Source organism: Strigops habroptila, chromosome 2 (assembly GCF_004027225.2).
Source record: "Strigops habroptila isolate Jane chromosome 2, bStrHab1.2.pri, whole genome shotgun sequence".
Taxonomy (NCBI): domain Eukaryota; kingdom Metazoa; phylum Chordata; class Aves; order Psittaciformes; family Psittacidae; genus Strigops; species Strigops habroptila.
Genome location: NC_044278.2, coordinates 88,875,382 through 88,894,686, shown reverse-complemented (window position 1 = coordinate 88,894,686; position 19,305 = coordinate 88,875,382). Strand labels below are relative to the sequence as shown.

Here is a 19,305-nt window from a genome sequence, read left to right as displayed (position 1 = left end):
AAGGAGGAAGAGAGAATGAGAGAGTGAGAATTAAAACAGGGGAAAGAAAGAGATGTGCTGAGTCAAAGAGTGAGAGGAGGAGTGAAGGAAGAAAGAAAGGAAAGAGGAAAGGAAAGGAAAAGAAATACAAAGAAAGGAGAAAGAAGACAGAAAAAGGAAAAAAGAAAAGGTTGGAGAGAGGCAACAGGCAGATTTAGCACAAAATGATAGTGCGATCACAATGTCCCCAAGCACACGAGATTTTTTATCAAGTTAAAAATTGCAGTTAAACACGGAAAATTCAAATTAAATATTTAATGAAAAGAATATTACTTTGCTGACTGAAACAAACTAGACGGCACAGCTAAAAATCAAAACCCTGCTGCCTACTTAAGCTTTGTCATTGCCTTAAGACTACTCACAGAGAGCACTGCTGAACTCAGGTTTTACAGGTTTTATCTTTAACTATGAGTTTCCATCCTTTGGTAATTGAAGGCCAGCCAGTAGAGTTCTTTTATGTTGCTTTCTAGGTGAATCTTTCTAAGGCCAAAGTTGCTTTTTAATGGAATATATAATCCTGTTTCTGTAGTAGAAAACAAAATGTTGTAGATAGGAAAGCAGCTTCTTAAGCATGACCAGAACACATGGAAAGCAGCCAACCCAATGATCCACATACACTTGTTAAAACTGCTGAAGTAGGATAGAAGATAAGCTGGGGAGCACAGCAGGGTATAGAAAATCAGTAGGCTACCAAGAAGGCTGAAAAATACAGGCATTTCCGCTCCCCCCTTTTTTTTTTCATTCTCTCTTAAGTACTAACAGTAACTTCAGGGAGAAAAATAATAAACCAAATCTAAAGATTTATTAGATTCCACTCAGCTGGATATTTTACCCAAGGCAATGTGTTAGTCGTGTGTCTCGAACGAGGCTATGATTCAACATAAGAGTTGGGATTGTACCATAACATCCCCTTTCTGATATACTTTTTTTTTAGAACAACTGTCTTGACATATGAAACTAACAGCTTTTATTCCAGGCAGCATTAATTCCTACCATATCCTGTACCAGTGGGACTAAAGACACTGCTCTGTGTTCAGAGCACCAAACACAACTAAGCCTTGAGTCTCGTCAGAGACTGAGAATTTTTGCTGTTCAAACAGTAAACACAGAACCAACAAGCTGATGTGGTAAAGAGTAAATTAACTCCTTAAATATGTGGATATACACAAATCTACTGGAAATAAACACAAGCAAAGTGGCTTTTATTCTTTTAATAGAAGATCATGTAAGTCTATCCAGAAACTGTTTCTAATGGGTATGATCTTTGTGAGGAATTAAGTTCAAAAGCCCTTCCTCTCCATTCTTTTTTCTCATTCCTTTTTTTTTTTTTTTTTTTTAATTAACCTAAATGTAAAGGTTTTTTAAACCATACTCATATGTGTTCTCTGCATCCTGCTCTTGGCCTTTGGAGTGGTTATGGGTAATAACATGACAACCATTTTGTTTCTGTATAGTTTTATAGTTTTTTACCCCCCAAGTATGTAAGTATAAGTATGGGCAGCCTACTTAACAGCTAAACATTAATTACTATTTTTAATGAGGAAAATTAAATGAAAAGGCATTTAAAAGGAGACTGAATTTATTTTAATTTTGAAATGGTTACCCAAAAATAAATGTTCAAGAACTTCAGTTTAAAGTGATTAGGAAAAGAGCCAAGTATACCCATCTAACTGATTGGAATGCACCTGTTAATTTTGCTTAAAATTATATATTTCTTAAATCTTTGTTCCTAAGAAAAATAAACAAACAAAAAAAAAAACCTAAACAAAAAAACCACAAAAAACAACAACTAAAAAAAAAAAACCCACAAACAAAAAAACCAAAACACAACACGAAAAAAAATCCCTTATTAGAAATGCTGAGTAATCAGATGCAAAAACTATGGAGTTTTGGTTGAAAAACTGGGTCACTGCATTAGTTCAAACAGTAGCCTTCAGTCATTCTTATTCTTTCAATATAAGCATCCTCCTGGCAATGCTGACTCTTCCAATTCAGTGTTCAGGCACAGGGAAGGGAACAGCACATGCCAGTAATAGTTTTCATTGTGGGTCTGGGTAAGGTCTCTGTTTTGCCTTGTGGATCTGAGTAACATAGGCAGTGTCGTGCCTTTCTGTCCCTGCTTTACTAAGAGGCAACAAATGTTCCTGCACTGCCAAAATCAGATTCTGGTCCCCTACTCTCCTGTCATCCTCACTGCACAAATGTTAATTCATTCAATCACCACCTACCAAATCAGCTAGTTCCTTTCAGGAAATTATTCAGGGTTGTTTCTGAGAGACTGCTTTGCTCCAGGAACAGCTTCCAGAAAGTACAATGGAACAAGCTTTAAATTTTTCCCCACCAAAAGTTCTTCTGGCACTATGCCAGAAGGTTTATATCCTCCAAATAATCTCATATTTTATGTGCCATATTATAATGTATGCATAACTTGCACCAGTTTCATGGCATGAAAAAACATTTTCTACAAGCTGAAGTACAGCCATTATGCTTTCTATCACTCATGCATACATACACGCACACACACAAACACGTGGAAGTTTTATCTTAGGTTCAAAGAAGCCAAGGACCAAGTGCTTCATATAAAAGGTGCACTATTCTGCTCAGGAAAAGGTGAGATGTGGGCAGAGTGGATACATCACTGAGTATCACCTGGCACAGAAGTCAGGAATCACTCTTTGAGACTAATGGTTTTAATATTGTAGCTGTAGCCTATGTTCCCTTTTGGACTTCCTGCTGTCACAATGGGTAAGGATCCCACGGCAGCAGGTGAATTTATGCCCCTTTTTCTGAAAAGAAGGCTTAGTTTCTCAAAGCAAGCAAAAAATGTTGTGTCAGATGGAAATTAGTTTAATTCACTACTGGTCCAAATTCAAACTATGGCCCTAGCATGAGCTGATAAGTCATAAGGAATGCGAATGAACAAGTTCATGAAAGTGTTATTAATTTTTTTTTATTTTTTTTTTCCCAATAAGCAGAGAGTTAGATCTGTGTTGGACATTTTTAAAACACTGAAAATACTGTCAGGAAGATTATGACCCATTATCAGTCTTCTGAGAATTGAACTTCTCACAGCTTTCCTCATATAAAGCAGAATGTGATAATGCAATCTAACCCATCACCAGCTGCTTCATTGAGACAACAAGTAACTTCATAAACAGAAGTACTAATGAAGCCTGGCCATTAATGAATTTGTGCCTCAATTTTCTTAGGATTTTTAACTTGTACTACAAATCTAGGGCCTAAACCTGATCTTTGTTAGAATTCTTAGACTTTTTCATGAAAGAAATTTTGATCAAAGAGTAGAATTTCTGATGCTTATGAGTGCACAATCTTTGATTAATTATTTTCCCATAGATTAGGACAGTTACAGTGCCTCTCTATGCTAAATATCTATTAAGACAAGTTGCAACCCTGAAGAGTTTCCTTCAAGGGCAAACGAAGTAGAGACTATTGCCTCAACCCAGCTGTTAGCGAAAAAACAAACCAAACCAAACCCGAACCAACCAACCAACCACACACACACACAAAACACCCCACACCAAAAAAATCAATCTCTTTCTGTAAAATCTGCTTAAAACAGGACAAGAGTTCATAAGTTATTAGGGCAGAACGCATATTATCCCCTTGTCCTATCTCTTCATTCCTTCTGCCTCACTCATTTCAAGGGCTGGATCACACAAGATTCACATTAGATATTAGGTAGAAGTTCTTTACTGTGAGTGTGGTGAGATGCTGAAACAGGTTATCCAAAGAAGCTGTGGATGTCCCATCCCTGGAAGTTTTTAAGGCCAGATTGGAAAGGGTTTTGAGCAAGCTGGTCTAAGTGGAAGGTGTCCCTGCCCATGGCAGTGGGTTGAAACCAGGTGATCTTTAAGGTCCCTTCCAACCTAACCCATTCTATGATTCTATGAAATACAGGAAAAAAAAAAAAAAAAATTCTTTTCATTCTTCTCTATCTCATGAATCCAAGAAAATGTGTTAAAGACTTCATTCAAGAACAAAAAAGATTATGGATAGTATTTATGGAGTGCTTGTGTTAAACAATACCTTGAGAAAATAGTAGATGCCTTAACTACGCTATCCAAGATAATATAAAAGTATTGATCCAGCCCTTTATGAGACCATGAAATGGTGTTTGTACATATATACACACAAAAATTAATTATCTTCAGAGCCTCTAGAAGCATGACCGGATGCTCAGACATGCACATGAGAATCCAGAGACATTAAAGCTCTCTATCCAGTTCCCCAGTTCACAGAGGAACTTGGAGTTGAAAATATAACCTTGGGAAAGGAGATCAGATATTGTGATGGAAGGAAGCCTGAGAAGGATTAAATTAACCTCACTGAAGTGCTTCAGCTGAAATGCTAGAATGGATTAGCAGAGACCCACAACCAATGTGTTTTGATCTGTGTCCTACCTAAACTGCTTTAGCTTCATCTTATATGCCAGTCACTGTTCTTTAAATCCATGGTTTGTCTTCTAAAAACTCTCCCAGGATATAAGTTAGAATAATTAATAAAGCCAGTGGTTTAATTTTACTTAAACTAGAGAAAAATGTATTAAGTTAATCAACTCATTGGTCTCTCCACTATAACCAGTCCTACCTGTGGGCAGTCTTCTCCAAGGCTGTGAAATCCCATGCACTGCTATGATAGTGTAAAAACAAGACTTATTTGCCTTACTGTGTCTATTGCTTCAACTCCTTGCAGACAAGAGTGCTTTGCACTTTTGTGTTCCTATCTTTTGTTCAGTGTGCACCACCTATGACGTTTCTGCCTTTCAGAGGCTCAACAAATCTCCAGATGAACATTTTCTTTCACATCAAGAGTAGTTGCTGACCCTGAATTTTTTTCTTTCCTTTTCATTCCTTCTTATACATGTTATTTTTTCTTCAATGTCAGTAATCTAAAATTCCCTGTATTTCATGTTTTCATATTATATCCATGATTTCTTCTCTGCCTAGCTGGCATTCTTTGTACCCTTCATTGTCCATTCTCAGTATTAACAGAAATTTTAACAGTTCTTCGAATCTATTTTCCATCATTTTCATTGCAAAGGATCTCCACCTCTGTTCTTGTATTCTATCTTGGGAGATATCAATCTGTTCAATTCTACTGAGAGACAAGGCAGAATAAAGGTGAAGGGTTTACCCAAACTGACAGGGTACTGACTATCTGGAACCTTTGCTCATTGCCAGACCCACAGAAGCTGTGAGATAAGAAGCAGTATTGAATACAGTCTTTCCGGTGCTTCAAGCAGGTGATAGATACAACTTTTTTCCCTCTTCCTCTTCAATGATCCTAATCAACACTAACGTGTTAGTTTATTTCTTTAAGATTGGGGACCAGACTGAGGGCAGTTAAGATGACATAAACCTGGAAAAAGTAGTGACAGAGTTAGGCATTCATATTATATTTGTGTGTATTAAGACTGAATATATGAATACTGTGATAAGTATTCATATTCTGAATAGAAACCGTCTACAATTTAAGCACAAATGTGGCTGTGCATTATACAGATGTATTTAATCTGGTATTATACTTGCTACCTTCAGTATTAATGTCTAGCTGTGGCCATACAGTTCAAAGGATACCCAACTACTTGTCCCATGTACCATTTGTGTTCTGCATTCCTTTGCTGAGCTCTGCATTGTCACAGCTATCCCACTAGCAGCATGGGTGAGAGCTAGGCTGCAAAAAGGCTGATCTTGTCTGTATGAGTTGCTGTCACACTAGTGATCACATCCTGTAATCTTATTATCTTCACTATCTCAGCAGTGACTCCAAACAGAGACAAAGCTCAGAACTGTTACACTGGTTCCCTTCTAAGCACAAGCTCCCACTTGCCTATGGAAACAGCAGGATGGAGGGATTCTAGCTCACAGCAGTCAGTTTTTCTTAAAAATAAAAAAGGATCAAAATTGTCCTGATTGATGTAACAAACCTCTACCTTCTTACAATTTTAGTCAATGAAAAATTAAATTAATGTTAAATTAAATCAAGATAAGGAAAATCAGGCCTGAATTCTTGTAGCGTTAAAATAACAAACATAGACTTGTACTCAAACATCAGTACTCTGACTCTACTACCTCTAGGATTGTACTTATTAGAGAAAAATGTTACATAGTGATACAAAGCAAGAGGCAGTCAACAAGGTAATGAATATTGTCACATCTAACTTTCTTAAGAATTGCAAGGGAAGAATTCCACACCTCAAAATAGGATAGCCAAAACCCATGACCTGTAACGCAGAGTTAGATAACTGGTTTTAAACAACATGAGACGTGTATATTCAAGTCCAGTCCATTCCTTGGAGTCTCAGTGACCAGAAAGGGTCTGAGAAGACTCCTCTCTGCTCATAATTAGCATTTTGGAATACTTGCTTTGGTCATTCTATTTAAAAACAAGTAGACAGATGGAAGCAGAAGGCAAACAAACGACAGATGGAAGAGATAGTCATGGTAACTCTTCCCTTTACACAAAACAAGTTAAAAAAATGCAAGACTGGTTATGTACCCTTTTTGGCTTGGTAGAGTACATACTGGTATCTTTTGCCTTTCCACAAGTTCATAAACTGTTTGCAGTGAGGAAATTAATTTTATGCTCTGATAATTGAAGCTGTTCATCTTTGAAAAAAAAAATAAATCACGATTCATTGAACTATGAAGAGAGAGTAACACACTTCAGCCTATTATTAGTGCACTAAGCTGCGAGGAGAGTCGCAAGTTCTGATCCTTGGTCCAAGGACTGGGTCTGTACTTTAGCCTGTGTGCATATAACTTAGAAAGCACAAGTGTGGTCAGTGCTGGGATGTGTAACATTCATTCTGGCAGTATGAAATCTCTGAAAAAAATATCCCTAATTATAAGGATGCTTCCAAATTACATGGGAACTCACAACAAGGATTAAGTTCTGTTCTTATTATTGTGCCATTTAGGTGAAGAAAAGCAAAGAAAAAGTAAAGAACTACAAGAATCTAAATGATGGGACTAAATTCTTAAGCAAAATAAAACCAGTTTATTTCAACAACATAACTGGTTCATCATTTTCAATACTGTCTCTTAAATGCTTCAACCACCTCCGTTTTGTCCTGGCAGATATGTCATGGTCTAAAATTAGACATAGAAGGAGCTGTCTGACACTCCTAGGTCAGATTCTGAAACCTTACCTCAGTTGTCAGACCAATATTTTTATTTTTAAGAAATGGACTGGAAAAATTCTGCTCCTAGTTCTGTGGGTTTCTTTCCCTCTCTCAGAATTTGAATTGGTCTGGAGAAAGTTGACATAATCACAAATAATTCCCACTGGGAGAAGTACTGACACTCATTATGGTTTTCTATTCTGAGACTACTTCCTTTTTCTTTTTATTGTTATAAAAATGTACTTTTTTGTCCTGAGAAATGCTGATTTGATTGGTGTATTCAAGAAAGGGTCACCAATAATTGCTCGTAGAAGCTCCATCTCTCACAAATGAGTGTTACTTGAGAGATTTTTATGTGATGTAAGTATGCAGCACGACATTGACTCCTACTTGTGACTGGATAAGTTTTTGTTGAAATAATCTCCCAGAGGTTACAGTTTTGTAGGGACAGTGGTAATGAATTTTGACAGATTTGTGGTTGCAAAGGACTGCATTTCCCTTTTTGATGAAGGGAGACTCTAAGGGTTAAACGTGAAGGAAAAAACCAGAAACCAACCTGTGCAAAAGAATGATGGGGAGTAATAGAAAAAGTAGCTTGTGCTGTAACGCATGAGAAGCTCACTGTGGCCAGAGCAACATGACTGGTTTCTATTCAAACAGCTTTTCCTATCAATGGACATTATTTTAATTACGAATCAGTGCTCATTTTGAGATGCACTTTTTCTTCTCCAGATGCAAAGGAAAAGCTAGCTACTGGCAGTTTGTGTAACAGCCAAAGGACACACAAATGAGAAGAATAATCAAATATGCCATCATTCTAATGACAGTAAATACAGAATGCTTCTACAGTACAGAAAGTTGGAGTTAACTTTCTGGAAAGCTTCAAAAAATGCAGTCAATTTAACTTTATCAGGAACTAATAAATCATTCACTCTAGCTACATCAATACTAGTAAATTAAATATGATGAGAAATATTCTCTGTCATTGAGGGCAACTGGCAGGAAATGGTCCACAACCACATCATTAAACTTGCCTATTCTCCAAAATAGGGTAACCATATCCAAACATTTTTGGAGATTGGGTCCCTGGCTTGTGACTCCCCTTATCTAAAAATGGTCATCATAGGCCAAAACTGTAGCAAGACCTCTTCATTAATGCATTGAGACAGTCAAGTTTCTGTACTTAGGAGTATTTTCCTGAAATGGTTTTATTTACTGGTACAGATGTAACGCAGCTGGACAAAAGCCCTGAAGTGGTCTTGGTGGAGGAAACAACAAGCTGATTTTTAAGTTTTTTTTTTAATTTCTGCCATTGTTCTTGACTAGGCTCAATGTTTAACCCAGCCTTCACTTCTCCTTCCTGTTAATGCTATCTAGGTAATCAGTTTCTGGGCTATCAGTTCCTGGCAGCAGTCCCCTGTGAGCCTCCCAAGCCACCCAGAATGGTCTAAGTAATAACTCACTGAGGAAGCTTCATCAGTATAAAAGTAAATTTTTACTAAGCAGAAGTCCTCATTGAAGCTCCTAAACCCACATAGTCTACAGATAGAAATAAGCACTTTAAGTGTGCAAATCATCCTACTGAAAGACATCTAAATTAAGTCAAACAGCAATGTGTCCTATGAGTAGTGATGGACTCAAAGGTATATGTCTGTGATGTAGATATCTAAAATTGAGATCAGCTTTATTGAGTTTATTTTATAGCAGAGGCACTGCTGAGGAATAACAGCTTGTGACATCCATCTACCTGCCACCACAGCTGGCATGCAGAAGCTTTAACTAAACCTAGAATTAGGGTTTGAAAAAGCAGAAAACATTACATGTAACAGAGGACTCAAAGACAGGCAATAAGACAGTGGAGTTTTCAATCCACTAGATGTACAGAATGACACCAGTTTATACCCATCAATGCTGACCTATCCCTAGGTACCTTCTAGTGCTGTGTATGTCATTTTAACCTGCTACTACTTGAAGAATCACACTGCTAACAACAACTAAACTGGCAAATCAAAACCAATGTATGTAAGGGTTTGTCTGTCCTTTAAAGCATCTCTGATGTTTTTTGGTTTATTTTGCATGGGCTTTCTTCAGATGGAACCATGGATCAACAACTCTCCATTGTCTCTGAAAATCTACCGATTTAATAACTAGCTATGGAAAGTCTAAAACCATTTAAGGGATTTACTTCTTTGTCAAAATGACTAACTTATCTATCAATAACAAGATAACAAAAAAGACTTCAGGAGACTGTATCTGCAGTATGATAGTAGTTATGGTATGCTATTCTACTTTCAGTATGTAATTACTCAGGCAAAAAAGGGAGCAATGTTCCACTAATGTACAGTAGCAGAAGAACAAACAAAAAGATGTGTGATGATATCGTACATTATGAGGTTAAACTAGTTCACCAATTCTTTCCTAACTGCAAGTGGGACAGCCCAAAGCTGTAGCATCATGTCATTTAATCCTTAATTATTCACATTTTCACTCCAAATATATCACCTGCTTTAGCTTCCAGTAGGAAACAATAATTTTTCATCATACAACAAAGAGCTGATGTGATTCACTGTATGCCATCAGTGGTCTGAAATACCTTTATAAGCTTAATAGTAATAATAGGAATAGAGCAATTACAGTTTTCAGTAGTGCAAAACAATTGTTTCAGCATATGTAGAATTGATGAAGTGGCAAGCTTAGTCCTTAAAATAATTAATCATGGATTTAAAATTAAATCCATCAGCCATGAAAATCTTAAAAGTCATTCACCACTGGGCATATCGTACATCAGGTGTCAGCAGAGGGAGAGATCTTATACCTCAGAACTGCTGCAAGTATCCCTCTCACCAGCATAAGACAGTCTTGCTGTCCTCCGTCTCCATTTCTTCCTTGCTTAATGATCTTGCATTAGACAGTACATTAGGAGGACGGCATCACTGGAGCCATCTCAATCAACTGAATGTCCACTGTTGGTTACCATGGCTACTAGGCTGTTATGAAATGTGACACAAAAGACACTAACTAGACCTTTCTTCTAAAGCAAGTGGCAGCCTTAGCTGCATTTATGCAATAGCCAGTCTTTCCAGTCTGCTAAGCATGCTTTGAGAATGCACCCGATGTTTATTCTCCAGGGAGATAGAGGGAAGAATATGAAAAGATGGGTTTCTGAGACATTTGTTTAGATTCCCTGTATAGTTAATGGAGAGAAGGAGACACTTTTGTGGCATGATTCATCTGAACTATGTTGGTTTAGTTTAGTTAAAATGAGATTAATCCCACTCTAGAATTGCCTGCATTATTCCAGTCATCATGTACAGAATCTGTCATTATTAGTTCGGAAGCTGACTCTGCACTATAGACGACTAATGCTCATTGAAACCTAACTTTGTCACCTTTCCTAAATTCTATTCAGGTGGTACTTAGCTGATCAGCCAGGTCAAGGTGCTCTTAAGCACCCACAAAGGAATGGACTCAGTGTCTGTTCAAAAATAATAAAACTGTGTATATGTAAAGTTTATGTATTGCAACTCTCAGGCAAGAGCTGACCATGAGTTCCTAGGTCCTGCTTTCTGATATCTACTTTCTGCCTAACTCATAGAATCATAGAATCATAGAGTGGTTTGGGTTGGGAGGTACTTTAAAGATCATCTAGTTCCAACCCCCCTGCCATGGGCAGTGACACCTTCGACTGGACCAGGTTGCTCAAAACCCCATCCCGTTTAATGAGTTAGTAGTTGACTTTTCTTCCAGATTCTTCCAGAATGTCATGGCTGTACCGTCATACTCAAAAGAAAGTCTTAGAAAGTTAGATGGAAATGTTCTAATCTTCTCTGTGGAGTACAAATGTTAAAGTAACTTCAAATCAATCAAGACACAACTGAAGGTAATACACTGCTGAATAAATGAGGGAAACTGTACAGCACCTGATCACTGAGCCTTCAGCTAACAAGAATAATAGGAGAGTATGGTTTATCCCTGCCACAAACCTCTGTAAAAGAGAAAAGGATCTGACATACTTATTAGTTTTTTACAGCAAACCAAAGGAGAATTGGAAGTAAAGGCCTTAATCCAACTGCCAAATGTAATCTTACACTACACTGTAATTCAAATCCCCATACTATATATATTGTACAAGATTGTCTGCTGGAAAAACAGCTTGTGTAGTAGAGGAAAAAGGAGGTGACAGGCCCAAGACAATGTTACTTAGCATAATCTCACTGCTTCTCTAACATTACTTAATGTCCACAAAGAAGTAATTTTAAACCTAACCTGTCTGCTTCTGTTAATATAACAACAAAAGCTCAGGATCCTATGCCATAAGTTTAGAAAAATATACTCAGGCTGGCACTTATTAAGAAGATAAGAGTATGAAATACATATCCCTGAGTCTCTTCTTCACCTGAGGAGAATACTACCAAAGAGGTAGTTCCCCCCAGAAAGTTAGGCAATTTTCAAGACCTAGTATTTCTATGAGCACTTTTCCCATCGTGCTGGACATGCTTGTTTGACCATGCTGAGTATTCTTCCTTGTTAGTGTGTATTTTTCACAGTGCTTCCAAGGAATTTTTTAGATTCTTTTTTTTTTTTTCCTCATATAAAAATGACAGTAGGCAGCTAATTAGAAAATCTCATACATCTATCTGTTAGCTGCTAATTTATACAAGAATAAAAGATGAAGGTATGTCACAAAGCCTCTATAGATAGTTACAATCATGAAAGATCTCCTCTAAATATATTCTATTCTAGCAGGTTGCACTTGTCTTTCCTGAGTTAACAGAACCAAGAAGGGTTGGGGTTTTATGTTATTTTATTTTATTATAAATGGCTAAGTTAAATCCACAAATGGATGAGTTAAGCTAGCTGGAGTTCTAGAAATGAGATAAAATTCTTGCTTTTGATGAGTCATAATTTTCAAGGTAATAGGGTGTCTGTAGCTGGAATGGACTAGTTCTTGAACTTATCCTACAGGCCTTTTAATTTATGGCTTACATCCCTTTTTGAAACCTGGAAAAATTATCTGACCTCTGAAAAGCACATTTTCAATGCATCCCATAAAACAGCAGGAAAGAATGCAGAGTGAGAATGCAGTTCCAGCACCTTGCTCTTTAAAAAGCTTTTAAAGACTGTCTTATTCATTCATCTTTGATGAATGAACATGACAGATTTTATCCTAGTCTGCTTGGTAAGGCAAGAATAATGTTACACCAATGCCAAAGTGATCAGGGATGAGATCAGGATCAAAGTTCTGATCAGTTCACGATGGATTATTCTGTTTTAAATATTAAATTTTTTTAGGGGAAAAAAATGGAAAAATAGAAATATGTTGCTGAATCAGTTAATACACCTCACTGCTAGCATCAACCAAATTTTATTCACTGATGAAATGACACTGGAGAGAAAAAAGCTAAACATAAACATAGTTGAGGATATGACCACTGAGGAATTAAAAGAGAATTAAAGTTCTTGGAATACAAAATAGTACTTAAAGAGTTCAGATACCCATAAGAAAGACACTGGGGGGTAAACAAATATTCTAAGATAATAAATACATATAGCTCCAAAGTGCCAGCTCTTAAATTGCTGTGAATGTCTTACATTTGACAAAAAAGATCAGTGGAAATGGCAGCACACAGATCTTCAGAAACTTTATGAGACTTTAAATCTCCTGTTGATTTCAATGGTCTTTCAAGACCTTGCAGTATCTGGGCAATCATCCCCAGCAGACCTTTGATGTCTCTTTGAGAAAACAGCAGAGTAATATTTTCAGGGAAAATAACTCTGACACTGACAGTTCATGCACAAGGATTGAGTCCTTCTTGTTGCCTTGTTTGAGGAAGTCAGTACACATAACTCAACTGGCTTGTCGTGTAGTATCTAAACTCATAGGCATAAGGCTTCTGTGAGCATGAAAATGTCTTCACATTTTTTGAATATTCCATGTAACTGAAAATAATTTGACATCAGCAGTGGAGGAGTTAAATCACCAACAGAAAATGGAGTTGGTCTTCAGGACCTGCACTCTGAAGCAAATGAAGCTGCTGAAATGCATGAAGACAAGAGAGTTTCTTAGTGGAGTGTCTCTCCTTGCACCAGCAGAACTCTTTTCTGCTAGTACTCAAAACTGTGTTACCATATACAAGAATTTATATACTTGTTATGTAGGTCCAGATACATATTCTCTGACTGACCTTTTTCTCCTTTATGTCCTCCTGTTCTATCCTGAGTTCTTGAAATTCATGAATCATACGTGTTCTCTTTTTCTTTTCAGAAAACCTTGCATGTATTCTCTCACTAACAATCCTAGAAGTCATGCTCCAACCAGCAATCTGTCCGAGAGTAATTGGAATGCAAAGGCCACATTTAAAAAAAAAAAGAATTAGTGCTGCAGAACATCTCCTGGTACTGGAAGACTCTCATTTATACCATCAATTTTTTTAATTACACTTTGGCACAGTTCTAGGCTGGGATCCTGCTAGCACTCTCCCAAACCCGTGCTGGACATGGAATGTATCCCAGGGACTATTCTCAGCAGACAGACCGCATGCACTCCCTGTTTCAACTGTTAGGCCTAAATCCTGTTTGCAAACATGCATGCATTTTTCCTTTTAATTTCTGCTTTTATAACAATTGAATCATTATACTGTGCTTCACATAATTCTAATTAAAAATTGGGCACTGCTCTTACCTCACATTTGCATTGTAAAAAAGTGCTCACATTTTCATTGTAAAGATACCTCGATTTAATGAATATCAACAGCATGATAATCATTACCTAAAATTGAACTTGTTTCATAAATATACTAATTCATGTTTTAAGACAAGCAATGTCCACACGGAAAAGTCAGGCAGATGTTAATTTTATTGTGTAAATCCATTATACAATGTACATCCCTTGATTTGAAATCTAAGGTACTTCAAAAAGTATTGTGAAGCTGGAGAAATAGTACACCAGCTAAAATCTAGAAGCTTCAGATTTTCTCTTCTTCGCCCCATTGAGCTTTGTGTAATAAGTAATGGAAAATGCCTTTTCATCAGTGCAGTTGATAAAGTTAAAACTTTTCTTGATTAATATTCTCTTGCAGAAATCAGGTACTGCTATGGATTTATGCTACAGATGTGTCTTGGTGCTTGTAATTTCTTTTGTACTAAAGATACAGCTGATAAGGATTTTATTTAATAAGGATAATTGTTGTTGAAGGGTTTGAATGTTTAATATTCCTTAGGTATCTCTACTGATGAATCTGATACTTGACGATGACCTTCAGTGATATTACAGGGATTTATGCAAGTCTTATTCAGGTAAGTGGTGCAAGGAATACGGTATTTCACTGTTCTCATGTTGATACAGCGTATAATGGTAAGGCTTGCAGATGGTGGGTACCGTGGGCAACTCTATGAATTTAAGTTTTCTTTTTGAGTGCTAATGATTAGCACAGCTAGTAGATGGCACCCTTTAAAATCCATATAAATCTTACCTCAAATTATTTTGGAAGCATTTCAATATTCTCGTGTCATTTTTGGGATAGTCAGTTAACTGTCACACCAGTTAAAACTAATGTAAATTATAAAAGCAACAAGCACTGCACATGCATCAACTGCAGAATGTGCTGACTGTATCTATACAAGTTAAATTTGGCACTTACTTGGGCACTGAGATCAGCTGCTAAGAAATGGCACCTGCCTATGATAGCCTAACAGTTTAAACAAAAGAAAATAAGCCCAAAATTCTACTGATTTCAATTTTACTTGATTTCTGAATACTACAGATCTTCAAACTACAGATCTTCAAACATAACCCCATTCATTTTGTGAATCTAACTCTTAAAGCAGTTTTAAGGGCACATTCTAGTAACGAATGTTTTTAAACCAATAATCTTTCCAAAGTATAAAATAAGATGTCCAACTCAAACTACAGTCCAGAAAGCTTTATGCCAGGCTGTTGCCTGACCTATTATGAGTGCATATTTTACATGCACAACATGCATGTTACATGGCTAAAGGCAAGTTATACAATGCCTTTTTCTGTGTCACAGAATACTTAAAATACCTTGGCATTACTAGACAACAATACAGAGAAACCCGTATTCCATGCCACATCTGGAAAAGCACAAGAGTGTCAAATAGGACTCACTAGTATGCATAGCATACTCCTTCCTGGTCTCCTGTAATTCTGTGTCATGTTTTGAGCATACATTTTCTTCTTGAACCTAGTTTTTGCATTTGATATTTAAATATACAGGCAGGTCAAAGCATATAGTATCTCAGAAATTTGAGTTTCCACCAAGCATAAATGATTATTCAGTAATAAGGAAAAAAAATATCTTATTGCTTTCCTAAGATCTCTGAACTTCCTAAGAATAGATCTTCTTCACCAAGGCAGGCAGACCCCTTTTGTAATACATTTCTACTCACAAATATTTTCTCTGGCTTTAACACTGACATGCTGTCTAAAGTAGTCTGGAGACAGGATCAGGGGTGGAGCACTGGCTAATCTGTGATGCCACTGGTACTACAGCTAATTTGGAAGAGAGTAAATGTCCTTCAAAATTTCAGTCAAAAATGGTGCTGGTTTTTATCCCATTACCATGGAAGAGATGAAGATAAAATCTGGCCACAATTCTTTGTATAATAAGCGATATCTTGGCTACCCAGAACAGGAATTGGTAGCTGCAAAATCAGTGTGCTAGAAACAAAATGGAAATATGAAGTGGTGGTGAACTACAGGTGATTCGAAAACAAGATGCATTGCTAAAGGTGCTGGTCTCAAGTATCTTCCAAGCTTTGGAAATGGGCAACTTCTGTGCCTCAGGCATCAGACCCAAACCAACTGGCAGCAGAGCATGAGTGTGAGTCAGCACAGGATTCCTGTACTGAGGATGAAAAGGTAAGGAAAATAAAGCCAGAGATTCCATTCATTCAGGAAAGGATCTCACTAAATGGTACAACTCAGTGTGTCCAATGCAGCCAGGCTTTCAGAGTTTCTTGTCATGGCAAAGAACAGTACAGAAAACCCTTATATTGCCTGAAGGAGAAATGGGCAAAACGTCATGATAACAGTGTGTCTATGGCAACTTTTCCAAGGATAAAAATAAGTGCTCAATTAACAAAAGTAAAACCATGAGATCTGTGACTTCTAAGAATGCGCTTACCTTGATTTCACAAGTCACTGAAAAAATAATCATTAAACCTCCAGTCTTAGCAGCTATTCTGGCTTGTTTTACAAAGGTTAATAATGCTTTCTACACAGCACTGACTTTCTGATAACACAGATTTAACACAGATTACAATCCAGGTGAAAAAAAAATAAAAGAAAAATTCTTTAGGGCTTTCCTTAGAGCTGCTCTCTTTTTAAATCATGAAAGAGTTCCAGTCTCCAAACACTCCCTGCATGTTTGACACTAACCTACTTCCTTCATCTCCTGAGCAAACACCAAAAGAATAAGCCTGAGTATAATGTCCTGTGCTGTACTGATTAGCTGGAGAACAGCATAATGTAGTCAGTCTTTAATCCTGGCTCCAGATGTTCTGTCAAGCTTTCCTTCAAGAATGAAGAAGCAGTAAGAAGAAGAATTATTCACAAAAAGTCGTTGTAAGTAAAGATTACTGCCACTTCTCTGTTCATTCTGTTCTCTCTTCCTGATTTGTCTTCATATGTTCTTCCCATTTCTTCCAGCTATTATTCAGCAAGACTCGAGTTTTATTAATGATGTTTACCTACCCCACTGTTTAGCGTTTTTCCCCATGAGATAGTGAGTATCCATTAATAAGGAAGTCCTTGTGACTATGATTCCTAGTAAGGAAGAATAGAAACTATGGTTTTTGTCTGCTAGGTAGGATCCCTTTCCAAAAACTTTATCTGCCTGAAAATTAAGCAGTTGTACTCATGGTACTCTTTTACAACAGGATGGTTTCAGCAGCAAAGCCAGATGTTTGTTGCCCCTCCCCTCTATTTCTTATCCCCACTCAAAACTTTGTACATTATTAGCACTATCAAGATTCATGGTTGAGGGTCCACACCATAACACAGTCAGTTAAATGATGTGTAATAAAGAGAACTCTATAAAAAAGAAACGACAGAAAAGGGAGTGAGCTATGGTACATGGAAAGCGTTGTGCTGCCAGGGCATTGGAATAAAGGGTGAGGAAAGCTGTCTTCTGCCAAACAGCACTTCTGAAACTGTACCTTCAGCTACACACTCAGATAGGGCCAAAGCTGTTTAACAGACGCCTCCCACTGACCATCATCCCAGTTATCTATAGAGGTATCTACTGACTATACAAATAAACCTGAATGAAAATTTCTGAATTATTTTTTCAAGGCTTTTATTCGAGGAATTTGGAACTCATCATTCCCATTTCATTGCAAGAACTGAAAGCCAAGAAAAGACTGGAATTTCACAGAAACAGTGCTTTGTTATGTATCTTAAGTTTTTTCACTATAAGAAAGCTATAAATTTTCTGATATAAATACCAACTGCATTTCAGTGTCACCAGTACTACTATGTAGCCCCTCTCCTTCCCCTCATCAAGGCTTGTCTGAAATAAAGATTCTTATAGAAATAATTTTTAAAATAAAAAGTTATGAATTCTCTATTTGTTTGCTTGTCAGTTGAATTGTTTGGTTTTGAGCATTCAAAAATTACATTTTTAATTTTTTTCCACATTTTTCAGAGTAGAAAACAATTTTTTTTTTCTTTTACACAATCATTTGACTAAGTATGAAACAATCATGATAAAACAGTAAATGGTTACCTACAGTATGCTGTGCTGATTTAAAGGACATTCAAGTCATATATCTCAGACACAGCAGACTGGGAAATTCAAACAAGAAAAAACATTCTTCTTCTGAAAAATGGATCTTTCATCCAGTACAAAAAGCTGGGATTCTGAAATACAGTCATAAGCCAAAAACAAGGACAAAACACTGAGATATCTTGGGAGTTAAGGGGTCAAATGTATATATTTAATTTTTTTCAATTTAAATGCTATCAATATTTTTCTTCAGGTAAAGTGAAAGCTTTGGATTGTATAAAAATAAAAGCTGACATTGTTCTGTGCCCGACATGTGACTAATTACAAACATCAGCACCTTGCATAGATAAAACAGCATTATACATAGGCTAAGAAAAATAATATATTTCTGCCAAAAAGTTTGATAGTGAGATGAAATGGAACAACGGATTACTCCATTTCCCTATGCTATCACCAAAACTGAGGTTTGGCAACTGGACCTAAGAGGCTGTAAAAGTAAAGGAAGTCCCCTATCAAAGAAGCCTGAACATAAAAGCACAGAGAGATGTGTCAGGCTGTAGCTCTCCAAGTTCTCCAGCTTCCATACCGTAGGGTACACCACACAGCAACATTGCCCTGCAGACGGAGATCACTGACAGCCTGAGGTCCCCAGCAGCCTCAAAGTTAAAGCTTCCTATGAAAGGGCGACTACTTTTGGTGGTGCAAGTGTGTATAACAATAAAAGTTTTAGTAAACATTCCAGTTTTGGTGGACTGCCCAATTCTAACAAAAAATCCAGGTAAAGAGTACTGACTAGCTCACCAAATACTGCCAATTAACAACCAGAAGGTGAGAATCAGGAATGACTTGGCTCACTTGGAGCTAGATGGAAATGAGAAAGCAGCACAGCTGAAGGCTTTTGTCAGACCTAGTGTGCTAGCCACAGATTAATAATTTAATTTCCTTCTGGCTCTCTGTCTCCAAGGAACTGATGAGCTTTTGACACTATTCCTTTACCAGAATTGCAAACGTCTCAGCTCTAGAAGAAGTGAGAGTCAAGAGCTCCTTAAGTTCTAACTCACTTGAATAGTTTCTTTCACATAATGTATTTTTCAGCAAGAAGAGATAAAGTTACTGTCATCTAATGCTATTAAGTCATTTACATTATTAAAAAGTAAGTATGAATAAGTATTGTTGGATTTGATGAAAATACCCTGTATCACTTGTCATGTATAATACACCATACCCTTGATACATATGGAGTTTTGAAGGTGAGATAAAATGCAATCATTTATGTAATTAAATGTAGATAGGAACACAAAAATAGTGTGGAGGTGGCTAAGATTTGTGATAGCCACTTTGTACATCAACAGACAATAAATTTAAACCATGTTT

General features: G+C 36.9%; 1 long non-coding RNA gene across 3 annotated transcripts in view; it reads left to right on the top strand.

Moving 5' to 3' along the window:
• The window catches only part of LOC115604387, a 47,522-nt gene extending 29,752 nt beyond the window's left edge, over positions 1-17,770 (top strand). For 2 of the 3 annotated variants that reach the window (XR_003990257.1, XR_003990258.1), the window contains exon 3: positions 14,404-17,705. This is a non-coding gene — a long non-coding RNA (uncharacterized LOC115604387). Of the gene's footprint in view, positions 1-14,403 lie in introns of all 3 variants that reach the window. The other variant, XR_003990259.1, reaches the window with a different exon arrangement.
• Positions 17,771-19,305: the final 1,535 nt, after the last annotated feature.